The following is a 15,190-nucleotide window of genomic DNA, read 5'->3' as shown; positions in this document are numbered from 1 at the left end:
TCTCAGGTCAAAATTCTGAGGCTAGATGCATGTATAGTGCACACGTGTAAGGCCTTGTCTGTACTAGAAATATCGTACTGCTTTACCTGAGTCCATTTTAAATCAGTCTAGTTAAATCAGTGCAATTCCCTAATATAGACACAAACCAGGGAAGAAATATTTCATATTCACAGATCTCGTTCAAGAGTTTAATTTAGCCCTTGGATGCTGCATCAAGCCCAAAGATAACACATTTTCAGGCTTTGATCCAAGTGTCCTAGGTCTAACTAGTCTTGTCAGTTTAACCCTTGGTTAAATTGGTTTAGTTTAGATCAGTAAATTAGAATGTTTGTGCTAGATAGGCTATAGCAGTGCAACTGTAGTGTATGTAGACACTACAGCAATGGCAGGGGTTCGTCCATTGCTGGAGTATATCCACCTCTCTGAGAGGAAGTAGCTGGATCAACAGAATTCTTCCCTTGACGTTGTAGTGTCTAGACTGGGGCTAAGGTTGGCTTAATTATATCACACAGGGTAGTGTGTGGATCAGGGGTCGGCAATCTTAGGCATGCGGCCCATCAGGGTAATCCGCTGCTGGGCCGCAAGACATTTTGTTTACATTGACCATCCACTGGCATGGCCCCCCGCAGCTCCCAGTGGCTGCAGTTTGCCGTTCCCGGCCAATAGGAGCTGTGGGAAGCGGCGACCAATATGTCCCAGGGCCTGCACTGCTTCCCACAGCTCCTATTGGCCGGGAACGGCGAACCACGGCCACGGGGAGCTGTGGGGGGGGGGCCGTGCCAGAGGATGGTCAACATAAACAAAATGTCTCATGGCCAGCCAGCGGATTACACTGATGTGCCAAAGGTTGCCAACCCCTGCTGTAGCCCTAACTCTGTAGTGTAGATCAGCCCTTACCGAATTAATCTAACGTAATGTAACGTTTAAACTAATTTAAGTGCATCTACACTAAGGGCTTTCACCTAGATGAATTTAACAAAATGAATTTAAACTTAAGTTAATCAAGCAAGTGCAGCTTTTCTAGTATAGGCAAAGCCTAGTGAAGACACAGTCTGGCCCTATATGTTTAGGCTATGTAACGTTTTACTTGGGATTTGTGTTTGAAGAAAAAAAGGCAGCATTCCTCATTAACATTTAAAAACAGGATTAAAAGATGCATTTGTTGCTGCTTTTAATAGTACTTAATTCCTGATTATTTTACAGCCTTTAACTGGGTAGTGCCCTGCAGCTCTTTAGTGAGGGACACTATACAAATGAAAGTTATAAAAAAAATCTCAGAAAGAGTCAAATTGCTGACAAATGAATTTAGTGATGGTGAATCTATGTGAACTGGGTGGTGTTGCAAAATTGGTCAGGCCCAGAGACACTGAGATCAAGATCCTGAAAGTGTCTCATCTTTGGGTCAAATTCTGCTCTTAATGTAGCATCCAAGGGCAGAATTCAACCCTTACAAGATATCTGTAAATATAGAATGTTTTCCCCCCAGTTCTGTGAATAGCTGACTTGAGGCTTATATCTTTGAGTGCTCAGGCCCATATGGTGCACAGTGATCAAGGGGCCAAATAGGTTCAGTGTGCACAGGAAAATGGTGTAAGTGACATCAAGAGAGGAGTCTGGTTGGTTATGTTGCCTCTGTTACGTGCACAACATATGTGTAACCCTTCTGCCAGTCAGAGTTGGCAGCAACAAGGGCTGGGTTCAGTATCTACGGGTTCCTTTTCAACAATACAACACAATCCAGCTCGAGCCCCCACCCAGTGACCTGGGACAATTACACACCACCCCTGGGTGCCTCTAAGAGGCAATATTTTCCCTCTTGCAAGCAGAGTCTTAGTGTAACAAAACAAAAAATTTTTATTAGAAGGAGGGAAATAATGCAGCATTAATTTGGGGAAACACTGCAAACAGGGTATATAAACATACACCATGAGCAAAAGACCCACCACCAAGTAAGCTGGGCAGTGTCCTTTTCCCCTCAGGTTCTTAAAGGGACTTTTGGATTATTGGATTTAACATGCCCATCCCATCTCTGCACTCTACTCACAGTTGCTGTCTTTGGACAGTGCGGACCCAGAGTTCAGAGGTACATCTGCAGAGGTCACCTCCCACCCTGGGGGGAGCAGGGGGAGGTAAGGAGGCACCTTACTCGCGCCACTGCTCGGGTACTCATTCACCACCACTCTCTGTGGGGCTCTGCTCCGGCACTCTCGGGCAACCCCCTCCTGGCCGCTCACCATGCCTCTCCACCAGCCATCCTGCTGGCCACACCAAGGTGTTTTCAGGAACCCCCACTTAACATAACTCTTAGTGATTTCAGCAGTTAGTGGGAGCAGCTTTACTGCTTGTGCACAGTAGTCAATCTCTTGCATCAGACACTGTACCAAAGCAGGTCTAATACTTAGACCTACACATCAATGATTTCAGCTTTGTAGCATTTAACAAGACTCTCAATCAAGTCTAAATTAGCTCTATTACACAGTAGAGAGAGGTAGGATCAAATGATGTCTGGGATCCTTCAGCACAGCCCACACCATCAGATACAAATATCTACCCCCACCCTCTCCTCACTCACCAGAGCTCTGGAACCCATGACCCCTGCCTAGCGAGCAGGGCCGGCTCCAGGCACCAGCTTCTCAAGCAGGTGCTTGGGGCGGCGGCTCCGGAGAAGGGCGGCACATCCAGGTATTCAGCAGCAATTCGGCGGACGGTCTCTCACTCCGCCTGGGAGCGAAGGACCTCCTGCCGAATTGCCACTGCAGATCGCGATCGCGGCTTTTTTTGTTTTGTTTTGTTTTGGCTGCTTGGGGTGGCCAAAACCCTGGAGCCGGCCCTGCTAGCAAGTACTATTTAGTTGAGGGTAAGTCCCTTAATCGGGAAATGCCAAGTACAATTCTGCTACCCTTGATTCACATAGCAAGGATAACAACCCTTTATTACCCCTATCCCAATAACAAGGAGACTGGGGATCCCACACTAGCCAAAAGAGACCATTTGGGCAAGCAATTCCATCATGCTGAGCACCTCGACAGGGTGGGCATTCCCATGCAAATGAGATCAGCTCCTGAAGCCTTTTTCCACAGCTCACCACTAGATGTCAGGGGAGAGCTCATTCAGTCTCTGCTTACCTCTGCATTGCCAGTATGAACAATCATGGTCACACATACAAGCAAGACTCAGTTTCCTATCTGGCAGACCTAAATTATGCAGCATTCCACCTCAAATCCTCTTCAGTTTTCTGTCCCTCATCTCCTACATACCCGGTAGTATAATAGAATCAGTACAGTCACCCTTGTTGTTTATTATTTCTGATATTCAATTTATTTTACACTGCCCTACATTTTCAATAAATTGCTGGTGTTGGTATGTACTGTGTAATTATATTGTAGAAATTGGTGTTGAGGGAAAGGGAGACGCTGAAGGTCTTAGCAGCTGGGTTGGCACCCAGGGAGGCCTCAGAAATTATGTTGTTTTCTGGCAACTATAGGATATAATAGGCCAGGGAGGCAGGGTTTGGGGGGTTTGCATGGGATGGGCTTCACCAGAGGAAGTTTTTGCTTATTATTATGCACCATACAGGTTCCAGGGCAGCTGAGGAGGTGGTATTTCCTACTCAGCTTCCCAGGTTCACCAGTAATCTCCCTGGAGTCCAGGGAAGCTACTGATGAACCCAGGAAGCTGAGTAGCAAATACCACCTCCTCAGCCACCCTGGAACCTGCATGGCTCATATAAAAAACTCTAGTTCTTAGGGAAGAGCTTTTGCTTTTTTGCCAGGCAGCTTGGGAGGGGAGGCGCTGCCCGGCGCGTTTCTCATTCCACAGCTGGGGCCAGCCTGGGGCTCCAACAGACATGGGGTGGTGGTTGGGAGGGGGCCTCAGAGCTCTGGCGGGTAGGGGATGGGACCTCAGGCAGAAGGGATGGGGCCAGAGGACTAGTCTCCCTGAAGGGGATGTTCACCCACCACCCATGATGGCAGCCAGGAGACAGTTGGAAGTGTGGACACTGGAGAGAGAAATGTGGAAAGGGGTAGAGGTAATTTTACATTTTGGGGAGCGAGTAGATCACACCTTTCAGCGTATTGCCCCAGCCTGTCTGCAGACATCACTGTATTGGATTGATTCATTGGACTCACATTTTGAAAGCTTTCTTGGTAACAAGAATAAACTCAGTATTTTTTAAGTGGAAGCTTAGGTTCTGGAAAACAGCTACGCGGAGAATTCAAAAGGAAAATTGTACAGCAACTTACCTGGTTGTATAGTCACATTTTACCTGTTTATAAGAGTAATGGCTGGAGAAGAGCACACCGTGACCCATAATCTGAACACATACATGCACAGATTTGAAAGAGGTGTAAGGAAAGTGTCAGTTTAAGCTTCCCAGGCAGCTTTACACTCCCAGCCCTGTGAGTCACCTGGGTCTGTATCCTGTCTCTGACAGCAATCAATACCATATTTCAGAGGAGGGTGAGAGAACCCTGAGGTGGTATAGCGAAGCGAGTCTCACCAGGGCAGCACCTCCTGCTGGTCATCCTGGGAATTAGCTTTTTCCAGCTCCGGAGCACCCTCTGCTGGCTGATGTCTCGCCTGCCTCAGGCCCTGTGTCCTTCCCAGACCCTGGTGCCCTTTACCTCAGGGTTCTGCCCCAGCAGTACCCCCACTCTCTAGGTCCATGCTCTGGGTCTCCCCTCCCAGGGGAACCCCCAACTCTCTAAATCCACCTTGCCTCAGTGGCTACTGTCAGTCATCATCTAGCCCACGCTCACTGAGACAGAGTGCAGTCTGTCATGGCCACTCATCATTGGCAAGGAGGTTGGACTAGCTACCTCTGCCTATCTCTGGGCTGCTGTCTCTGCAACCCCAGTACCTGTTTTGGCCCTTAGCAAGGCCTGCAGCCTGGGATTTGCCAGACTGGAGCTCCTCTTGCCTTTCCCCAGCCCTACTTTATTCCCAGGTACCTTTCTCTCAGGCAGCTAGCCCATACCACTTCAGGGCTAGAGTGAGACTCCTTCTCTTCTGGCCCACAGCCCTCTTATCAGGGCCAGCTGGGCCCTAATTGAGCTGGCCACAGCTGTGGCTGCTACTCCAATCAGCCTAGCTTGGCTGTTTTAACCCCTGTTCTCCAGGAGTGGGGCAGCTGCCCCACTACAGGTGGATAATTGTAATTTGTCTACAAGAGAAATTTCTTTTTCATCTGTTCACCAAGAAAGAGGTTAGCTTCTCCTCTTAAGTAGGAGAGCTTATATCTCTTCCAAACGTTAAGAATATTTTTCTTTTAAAAGAATCCTAATTTAAATGTGTTCCTATCAACTATATTAAAGTCCAGTCCTTTTCTGAATCCTGCTAAACTCTTGAACGTAGCAATATCATGTGGCAAAGAGTTTCATAGATTGTGTGTTGTGTAAAAAGTTATGGTTTGAAATTTGCTGCCTTTCATTTTCATTGAATTCCCTTTGGTCTTTTTTATGACTGAGAAAGGGGCAGGAGTGCCTGACTTACCTTTTCTAGTCCATTCGTTAATTTGTATATGGCTATCATGTCCCCTATTATTTGTCTCTGTCCTAAATGAAACAGTCCACTCTCTTCCATTTCTCCTCATAAAGGAGTCTCTCCATACCTCTAATCATTCTCATAAGAATGGTCCTACTGGGTCAGACCAAAGGTCCATCTAGCCCAGTATCCTGTCTTCTGACAGTGGCCAGTGCCAGGTGCCCCAGAAGAAATGAACAGAACAGGTAATCATCAAGTGATCCATCCCCTCTCGCTCATTCCCAGCTTCTGGCAAACAGAGGCTGGGGACACCATTCGTGCCCATCCTGGCTAATAGCCATTGATGGACCTATCATCATCAGCTATCTTATCAGCTATCTGTGAACCCCTTCTATTTCTGATTTGTCTTTTTATTTTTGAGATAGGGTATCCCAAACTGCATCCTCTATTCCAGGAAAGGGTGCATGTTCCATTGACTTCCATAATGGTATGATCAATTTTTCATTATTATTTTCCTTCCTTATACATCTTAAGATTTTGTTTGCTTTTTTGGTTGCTGCTGCACATATTGAATTGTCAACAGTGACAACCAGGTCTAACTCCTGAACAGTTACATTTAAAATAGAAGCTAGTAATGAGGATTATTATATCAAATTATTCCTTAAATATTCCACTGTATATTATTTGCTTTTTCCAAGAGTGAAGTTCATCTACCACTGTGTTGACATTGAAGATAGGCCAAGAAAGATTTTAAGGATTCCCTGGGAACAAGACTCCCATGATGCTTTGCCATTAAGATGAAGCTAACTTTAGAGAATGGGTTTGCAGAGAGCAGCAAAAGAGGGCACCGGAGGAGTTTGTTGGGGTAAGATTATTGGTGTTGCAGATGACCAGGAGTACCCATGACTCTCCACTGGACTGAAACTTTGCCCAGGACTCCTGAACTCTGAGTGCAGACACATTGCTCAGTGTCTGCTAGGGGCAGCAGAGCCTTCACAAAAGTGGGGTGGGGAACAGAGGCCCTGTCCCCCTCTGTGGCCCCACTTCTGCCCCTCCATTTCCCCCTGAGGCCCCACCCCTGGCAAAGCCAGAAGCTGGAGTTAGCCAGAAGCTGCGGACCGCCATCTGCCCAGGGTGGAGGGGCCAAGAGCAATCCCTGGTCCATGTCTCCACACCACGGGCACCCCCCAGGGCAGGAGGGTCCGCGGCTCCCCATAGCTGCCCACGCAGCTCTTACCCCGACACAGCTCCGGCTGGGGGATGAGGCCTCAGAGCTGCCCAGGAGCCACAGACCCTCCATCTGCCAGAGCTTTCTTCAGAGCAGATTCCATCTTGGCCATGAGGGCACTAAAGTTACACTAAGGAAAAGCTTCCAACTTTGCAATAGTTTTATTAGCCCAGTTAGCAAAATCACAAACACTCCACCCAGCAAGGTAGATAGAGATAACACAGAATGAGCGTCTGAGCTCCCATATACTAACTCACACCATCCCTTGCAGAACAACTTGAAGTGTTAGTCATTATTTTCCTCCTCCTCAACATCATCTTCCTTGTCACCCGGACCAGTGAGTGTCATCCTGGCCCCTCCCAAGGCTTGCAGGCTGGGATAAAGCTTTGATAATGTGTTATACTGACGCCACTGTGCCTAATGCGTATTCAATAGCAGATTCATCCCCTTTTCCTTATCTGTATTTCCTCACCCTACTAATGCTGGGGTGCCTTTCTCCCATAGGTTACTCGGCCTTTTACCTCAAGTTCCTTAGCCTATATGTCCATTAGTTACCATGGCATTCTTGTGGTCAGACATCTGCTGATGTACCTAACTTTAAAATGTCTCAAGCTGGTATAAACTAGCATCTTCTTGTTACCTGTCAGCGGTTTAGTCAAACGTGCGTATTACAGCATTCAGTCTTTTGGTAGCTTATGATCTAGGGTTCAGGGCTGGCTCCAGGCACCAGCCCACCAAGCATGTGCTTGGGGCGGCGCCTGGAGGGGGGCGGCGTGGCGGGGCGCTCAGGCCCGAGAACGGGGCCGCAACTGGGCTCGCCGCCCTCCCCGCGGCGCTCCGGCCACCGGGGAGAGCGGAGCCGCAGCGGGCTCGCCGCCCTCCCCCCGGCGTTCCAGTCGGGGAGAGCGGGGCCCCAGCCGGGCTCACCGCCCTCCCCCAAGCGCTCTGGTCGCCCGGGGCTCTCCGCCCTCCCCCCGGCACTCTGGCCGCCGGGGAGAGCGGAGAGCCCCAGTTGGGCTCTCCGCCCTCCCCCCCTGTGCTCTGACCGCTGGGGAGAGCGGAGAGCCCCAGCCAGGCTCTCCGCCCTGCTCCTGGCACTCTGGCCGCCGGGGAGAGCGGAGAGCCCTGGCCAGGCTCTCCGCCCTCCTCCCGGTGCTCTGGCTGCTGGGGGCTCTCCGCCCTCCCCCCGGCGCTCTGGCCGCCGGGGAGAGCGGAGAGCCCCGGCCGGGCTCTCCACCCTCCTCCCAGCGCTCTGGCTTACCTTTGCCTTCCCTAGCAAATATGTATACTTGTAGCAGGGGTGGTCAAACTTTTCGGCCCGAGAGCCACATCTGGGTATAGAATGCTCACCAAATTGGGGTTGGGGTGCGGGAGGGGGTGAGGGCTCTGGCTGGGGAGGTGGGGTGTGGGAGGGGTGAGGGCTCCGGCTGGGGGTGCAGGCTCTGGGGTGGGTCTAGGGATGGGAGGTTTAGGGTGCAGGAGGGGGCTCTGGGCTGGGACCAAGGGGTTTGGAGGGTGGGAGGGGGATCAGGGATGGGGCAGAGGGTTGGGGAGTGGGAGGGAGTGCAGGCTCTGGGGCAGCGCTTACCTGAAGCAGCTCCAGAAGCAGTGGCATGTCCCCACTCCAGCTCCTATGCATGGGGCAGCCAGGGGGCTCCGCTCCACACGCTGCCTCGTCCGCAGGCACCGCCCCCACAGCTCCCATTGGCCACGGTTCCTGGCCAATGGGAGCTGTGGGGGAAGCACTTGGGGCAGGGTCAGCGTGTGGAGCGGAGCTCCCTGGCTGCCCCTATGCATAGGAGCCAGAGAGGGTACATGCCGCTGCTTCTGGGAGCCATGCGGAGCAGCCCCTGACCTTGATCCCCAGTTGCAGCACCGGAGCGGGGCAAGCCCCCACCCTGCTCCCCAGCGGGAGCTCAAGGGTCAGATTAAAATGGCTGGCGGGCTGGATGCAGCCCACAGGCCATAGTTTGCCCACCCCTGACTTATAGGCTACAGTGGTCCCAGCCAGCTGGGGAACCCCATTCTCTGAAAGCCTGCTAGTATTTCAGGAATATTTCTAATGGCCACCACCCCTTGGTAAGTCACAGTAAGACCTGCCTGGCAATCACTTCTCCACAGGGGTCTGTGGAGGACAGACAAGTTCTCCCACAACATACCACCAACCAATTCCTAGAGCAGCTCCAGGTGGTGCAGCACTAGGGTTCCTGGGATATCCCTAGAAATCCTATCATGAAACACGTGTCACTGCAGCATGAGTAGGGCCCTACCAAATTCGCAGTCCATTTTGGTCGATTTCACAGTCATTGGATTTTTAAAATTGTAAATTTCATGATTTCAGATATTTAAATCTGAAATTTCAGGGTGTTGTAACTGTAGGGGTCCCGACCCAAAAGGGGATTGTAAGCGGGGTGGAGGGGGGAGGTTGCAAAGTTATTGTAGGGGGGGTTGTGGTATTACCACTCTTACTTCTGTTCTGCTGCTGGTGGCAGCACTACATTCAGAGCTGGGTGGCCAGAGACCAGTGGCTGCTGGCCAGAAGCCCAGCTCTGAAGGCAGAGCCTCCACTAGCAGCAGCGCAGAAGTAAGGATGGCATGGTATGGTATGGCCACCCTTACGTCTGTGCTGCTGCCTTCAGAGCTGGGCCCTCGGCCAGCAACTGCCACTTTCCAGCCGTCCACCTCTGGAGGCAGCAACACAGAAGGAAAGGTGGGCTAATATGGTATTGCCACCCTTAAATCTGTGCTGTTGCTGGCCGGGCACTGCCTTCAGGAGCTGGGTGCCCGGCCAGCAGCCACTGCTCTCTGGCCACCCAGTGCTGACGCAGCGCAGAAGTTAGGGTGGCAGTACTATGACCCCCCTACAATAATCTTGCGACACCCCTCTCCTCCAACCCCTTTTTGGGTCAGGACCCCCGGTTTGAGAAACGCTGGTCTCTCCCGTGAAATCTGTATAGTATAGGGTAAAAATACACAAAAGACCAGATTTCACGGGAGAGACCAGACTTCACAGTCTGTGATGCGTTTTTCATGGCTGTGAATTTGGTAGAGCCCTAAGCATGAGGTATACAGTGTATGGTGAGCATGTGGCTCTGCTGTGTGGACTCTCAGAGATGAGTGTGGCTAACAAGAAAGCCAGGATGTGGGAACACACCCATTGTAGGTACACCCAGACACAAGTTACTGGGCTCAGTACAGAAGTAACTGGGTGAAATTCTTTGGCCTGTGATATACAGGAGGGCAAACTAGAAGACTTAATAATCCCTTCTGGTTTTTGAATCTATGAGTTCCAGTGGCACAACAGGAACTTAACCTAGACAGCGAAGCTGTCCTGGTGCTATTCTTTCAGGACTTTTTTATATCTCATGAAGAAGCATAAAAGGGCACAAGCACAATACTTTTCTTTTATTGGTCATCTTTGATTGTATAAGTAATAGTAGTAGTTATTTAAAAAATTAAAAATTGGAAGTAAAATCCTATTGAGGAAGATAGAAAGGATCATAAACTCTGGCAAGTCAGGTGTAAAAGTGTAATTAGGCAGGTCAAAAAATTTGAAGCGTAACTAGCCAAAGACTCAAACACAAACAGCAAAAAAAAAGTTTAAGTACATCAGTCAGGCAACTGGTGCTAAAGGAGCACTTGAGGAAGACAAGGCAATCGCAGAGAAGCTAAATTATTTTTTTGCATCTGTCTTCACTGCAGAGGATGTGAGGGAGATTCCCACACCTGAGCCATTCTTTTTAGGTGAAAAATCTGAGGAACTGTCCCAGATTGAGGTGTCAGTAGAGGAGGTTTCGGAATAAATTGATAAATTAAACAATAATAAGTCACCAGGACCAGATGGTATTCACCCAAGAGTTCTGAAGGAACTCAAATATGAAATTGCAGAACTACTAACTGTGATATGTAATCTATCATTTAAAACAGCTTCTGTATCAGATGACTGGAGGATAGCTAATAAGACAACAATTTTTTAAAAAGGCTCTAAAAGCAATCCTGACAGTTACAGGTCAGTAAGTCTAACTTCAGTACCAGGCAAATTGGTTGAAACTATAGTAAAGAACAGAGTTATCCGACAAATAGACAAAAACAATATGTTGGGCAAGGGTGAACACGGCTTTTGTAAAGGGAAATCATGCCTTGACAATCTATTATAATTTTTTGAGAAGGTCAACAAACATGTGGACCAAGGTGATCCAGTGGATATAGTGTACTTGGACTTTCAGCAAGCCTTTGACAAGGTCTCTCACCAAAGGCTCTTAAGCAAGGTAAGCAGTAATGGTATAAGTGGGAAGGTCCTCTCATGGATCAGTGACTGGTTAAAAGACAAAAAACAAAAGGTAGGAATAAATGGTCAGTTTTCAGAATGGAAAGAGGTAAATGGTGGTACCCCCCAGGGGGTCTGTACTGGGACCAAAGCTCTTCAACATACTCATCAATGATCTGTAAAAAGGGGTAAACGGTACTTTTGCAGAAGATACAAAATTACTCAAATAGTTAATTCCAAAGTGGACTGCAAAGAGTTACAAAGGGATCCCACAAAACCGGGTGGCTGGGCAACAAAATGGCACATGAAATTCAGTGTTGGTAAATACAAAGTAATGCACATTGGAAAATATAATCCCAATTATAAATACAAAATGATGGGGTCTAAATTAGCTTTTACCACATGAGAAAGAGATCTTGGAGTCATTGTTCACTGAAAACATCTGCTTCATGTGCAGCGGCAGTCAAAAAAGCTAACAGAATGTTAGGAACCATTAGGAAAGGGATAGGTAATAAGACAGAAAATATCATAATGCCACTATATAATTCCAATGTACGTCCACACCTTGAATAACGTGTGCAGTTCTGGTTGCCACATCTCAAAAAGATATAGTAGAATTGGAAAAGGTACAAAAATGATTCTGGGTGTGGAACAGAGAGCAATTAAAAAGGAGGAGAGGTTTAAAAAGACTGGGACTTTTTAGCTTGGAAAAAAGATGACTAAAAGGGATCTGATAAAAGTCTGTAAAATCATGAATGGTGTGGAGAAAATGAATAAGGAAGTGTTATTTACCCCTCCACATAACACAAGAACCAGGGGTCACGCAATTAAATTAATAGGCAGCAGGTTTAAAACAAATAGAAGGAAGTACTATTCTTCACACAATACCATCCCACAATGCCCAACACTATCAGTTAAATTGATGCAAGCACTCCTGATTAGGACCCGTGCTGCTGACACTAGGACTGTAGTGTTAACATGCAAAAGCAATGTGCCGTGGCTGTATAGCAACGTAATTTAGGTCGACTTAATTTTGTAGTGTAGACTTGCCCTAAAACAGGCCCGCTGTCCTGATGTGTTGACAATTTAAAAAGGCAACATAGAGGAGAGGACTGAGAAAAGGGATAAAACAGAGATTAGCTAGGACCTCTGTGTATTTCATAATAGCGAAATAATGCTGTAACATGCTCAAATGAACATTAACTGATAAAACTAGATAATACTTAATCCTGCTTCAGTGCAGGGGATTGGACTAGATGACCTACCAAAGTCTCTTCCCATCCTGCATTTCTATATCAGTCCTGCTTCGCCAGGTTTGAATAAAGAACATGAACCTGATTCGCCAATGCTTTGCACCTTGTGTATGCGCCTAACCCTTTGCAAAGTGAGTGTAAAATACTACTAGTCTGATTTGAAAATATTTTATATCGACTTTGCACTTACTTAGTACAGGCATTGATGAGTAAACAATGTGCAAGGCATTAGAGAATCAGGCCCCATGTTTGTTTTAAAGGGCTCACATCCAAAGCATCTTATCAAGTCCTCCCCCTTTCACTTTGATCCATCAAGCAACAATCCTGGAGAGGTTTCTATAGCAGTCAGCGGCTATTTTGTTCAGTTGCTCCATGGCTGGAAATGACTAGAATGAGTTTGAAAGGGTGAATAGATGTCCAGGTAGGTGTGTCAGTTAGAACTACACCTGGACAGCATTAATTTCTGACAGGTTGGATGCCTGTTTAAAGGCAATAATCATTTCTTAGCTCACAAGGGTGTTGTGACGTGTCACTAGAATTAGATAGTTGTGCGTAAAAGGCTGTGATGATGCAAAGTACTACACATTATGTAATATGGTGTCAGGAAAGGGTGACACCCCTTCTTGAGGGCCTGAAGGTCCAAACCCACTGAAGTCAAACTCAATGAAAGTCTTCCAAGTGATTTCAATGGGCTTTGGATCAAGACCTAAAATTTTAGCGCAGCTGAAAAATTTTAACATTATTTTAAAATACCTTAGTTGCTGTGGGAGATAGAAGTGGAAATTCTGGGCATATAACAGGCAGATCCAGCTCTGCATTACAGCCAGGCTGTGCAACTGCCTAGGGTGGCAAGACTAAGGATGTGGCAGTGCTGTCTATGCACCTGACTTGGCACATAGAGAGCAGAAGGCTAACTGGCAGGGCTGACAAGGGGGAAGCTGGTACAAATTACCGGGGCCAAGTGGTCCGGAAGGGGGCCCGGGGCCCGGCTTCCCCAGCTTCCCCCCTCTCTCGTCGGCCCTGTTTAGCCGGTCCGCCCTTGCTGGGTGGCCCGAAAATTTTTTTTCACTGGGGCCCGAATCCGCGTTTGGCGGCCCTGCTGACTAGTGCCCTGAGTCCACCCTCTGCAGCTCTCTCTCCCTTTCCACGCCTGTCTCCAGTGCTCATGCTAGCCAAGGAGTTAGGTTTTTATATTTGAAGAAACCCAGTCTGAGTGGCACTTGCTCTGTCCCCCTGGTTCTGGGCTCTCCCTTTCACTAACCTGTTGGCTCAAATCCAGATTGCCAAGAAAGGGAAGCTCAGCTGAAATTAACCAACCCCAGCCAACCTGGGCTGCAGTGTACAGAGTGCCCTTCCCAATGAACAGAGGGCTGCAGTTTCCTTCCCAATGAGCAGTGGGCGCCCTCCTGATGATGACAGTGTACAGTTGTAGTTGCTTCTGGTGTGCAACAGAATAAGAAGAACATGAAATGGATTTTATTAAGACTGTTGAGGTGCTTTTGAATGATTTTGTGACTATACTCACCTGTGTGTGTGTGTGTGCGTGCGCATGCGCTTGTCTACACTACGCAGCACAAAACTTTTGTCTTTCATGAGGGGGCTTTTTTTAAGTATCCATGAAAGACAAAAGTTTTGTCGACAACGTCGCAGTGTAGACAAGCCCTCTGTGTGTGTGTGTGTGTATATATATAATTCTCTGTTTAATTCTCTGGAAATTTTGTTCGGTGACATTTTTTACTCCTTCTCAGTGCTTAAACAGCTACATCTAGCGACTTTTCAGGGTTTGTCTGGTGACTTCCTGATACGTGGAGTAAAATGTAGGGCTGCCTGTGGAGACTTGATAAGCATTGCCTCGAACAGGTGAGAGGCTGCTACACCGGTGGCCCTACACTAGATGTCAGCTGCCCAAGATGCTTGGACAGATAGCTTCTGGAGTGGATATGGTCTCTGCCTCTGGCCTTGGCTGAGCTGTCATCAGCACTTTTTGAACAGTTGGTGGTTTCCCTCCTCCTAAATACTGGTCTAAACAGTGGACTAACTGCGTGAAAGTTAATGGCCTATGAAATATAGGAGGTCAGATTAGAAGATCTAATGGTCCCTTCTGATTTTAAACTCTGAAAAAAAAATATATTTCTGTCATTATTATCCCACTACCAGCCAATCCCTTAATGAACTAATTTTATATAAAAAGTGTGCGTTCGCTCAAATCCAGCCTCCACTGCAGAAGTAGAATACAGCGGCTAATTACTGTCATTTCAACCTGAGCGATCTGTTTGTATCATCTTATATTTTCACCAGAAAGGGGATTTTCAGGGCAAAAACACGAGTGCTGTGCCTTGGAGAAGTTTTCTATGCTCAACATGTCATCAGAAAAATGCTTGGAGGCAGAAGCTAAGTCAAACATGGGCTAATCTGCAGCCACAGGCTCTCATTCTCCCATTCAGAGGTTATCTGTGGGTCTGTCTTTTCTTGTGAGTTACCACATGCTGTAGCTTGTGTCCCATTGACTCAACCCTGACCACACACAACTATGGAGCTCTGTAAAAATGAGTGCAATTGCAGTTGCTGGTACTGAAAGCTACATGCAAACATGGGGAACGACTGCTGAATAGGCGTATATGCAGTGATAGGGGAGTTCTGATTCAGAAGCAGGGAATAGGTAGGTGGCAAGAAAACACCATTGGGTGAGAGGTCCCTGGCAGAATTGCGGGAAGACTTTGACAGACTAGCAGTCCTTGATTGTTCTCTTGCCGCCCTAGCCTGTATGCACACTACAGAGAGGTGGTGTTAGCAGCTGAGCTCACTCAACGTGTTCTATACCCTCCCGGTTGTGCTGCCCAACTCATGCTATCACCAGCTGAGAGACAGGCGTTGAGTTGCTGTGGGTGGAGGGTGTCAAGTTGCTGGAACACTCGAGCTATAACGTGATAACTCACCAGTGAAGACAAACCACTAGTG

The sequence above is a fragment of the Malaclemys terrapin genome, chromosome 1 (assembly GCF_027887155.1).
Source record: "Malaclemys terrapin pileata isolate rMalTer1 chromosome 1, rMalTer1.hap1, whole genome shotgun sequence".
Classification (NCBI taxonomy): Eukaryota; Metazoa; Chordata; order Testudines; family Emydidae; genus Malaclemys; species Malaclemys terrapin.
The sequence above is the reverse complement of the archived record's forward strand: the minus strand, read 5'-3'. Positions refer to the sequence as shown.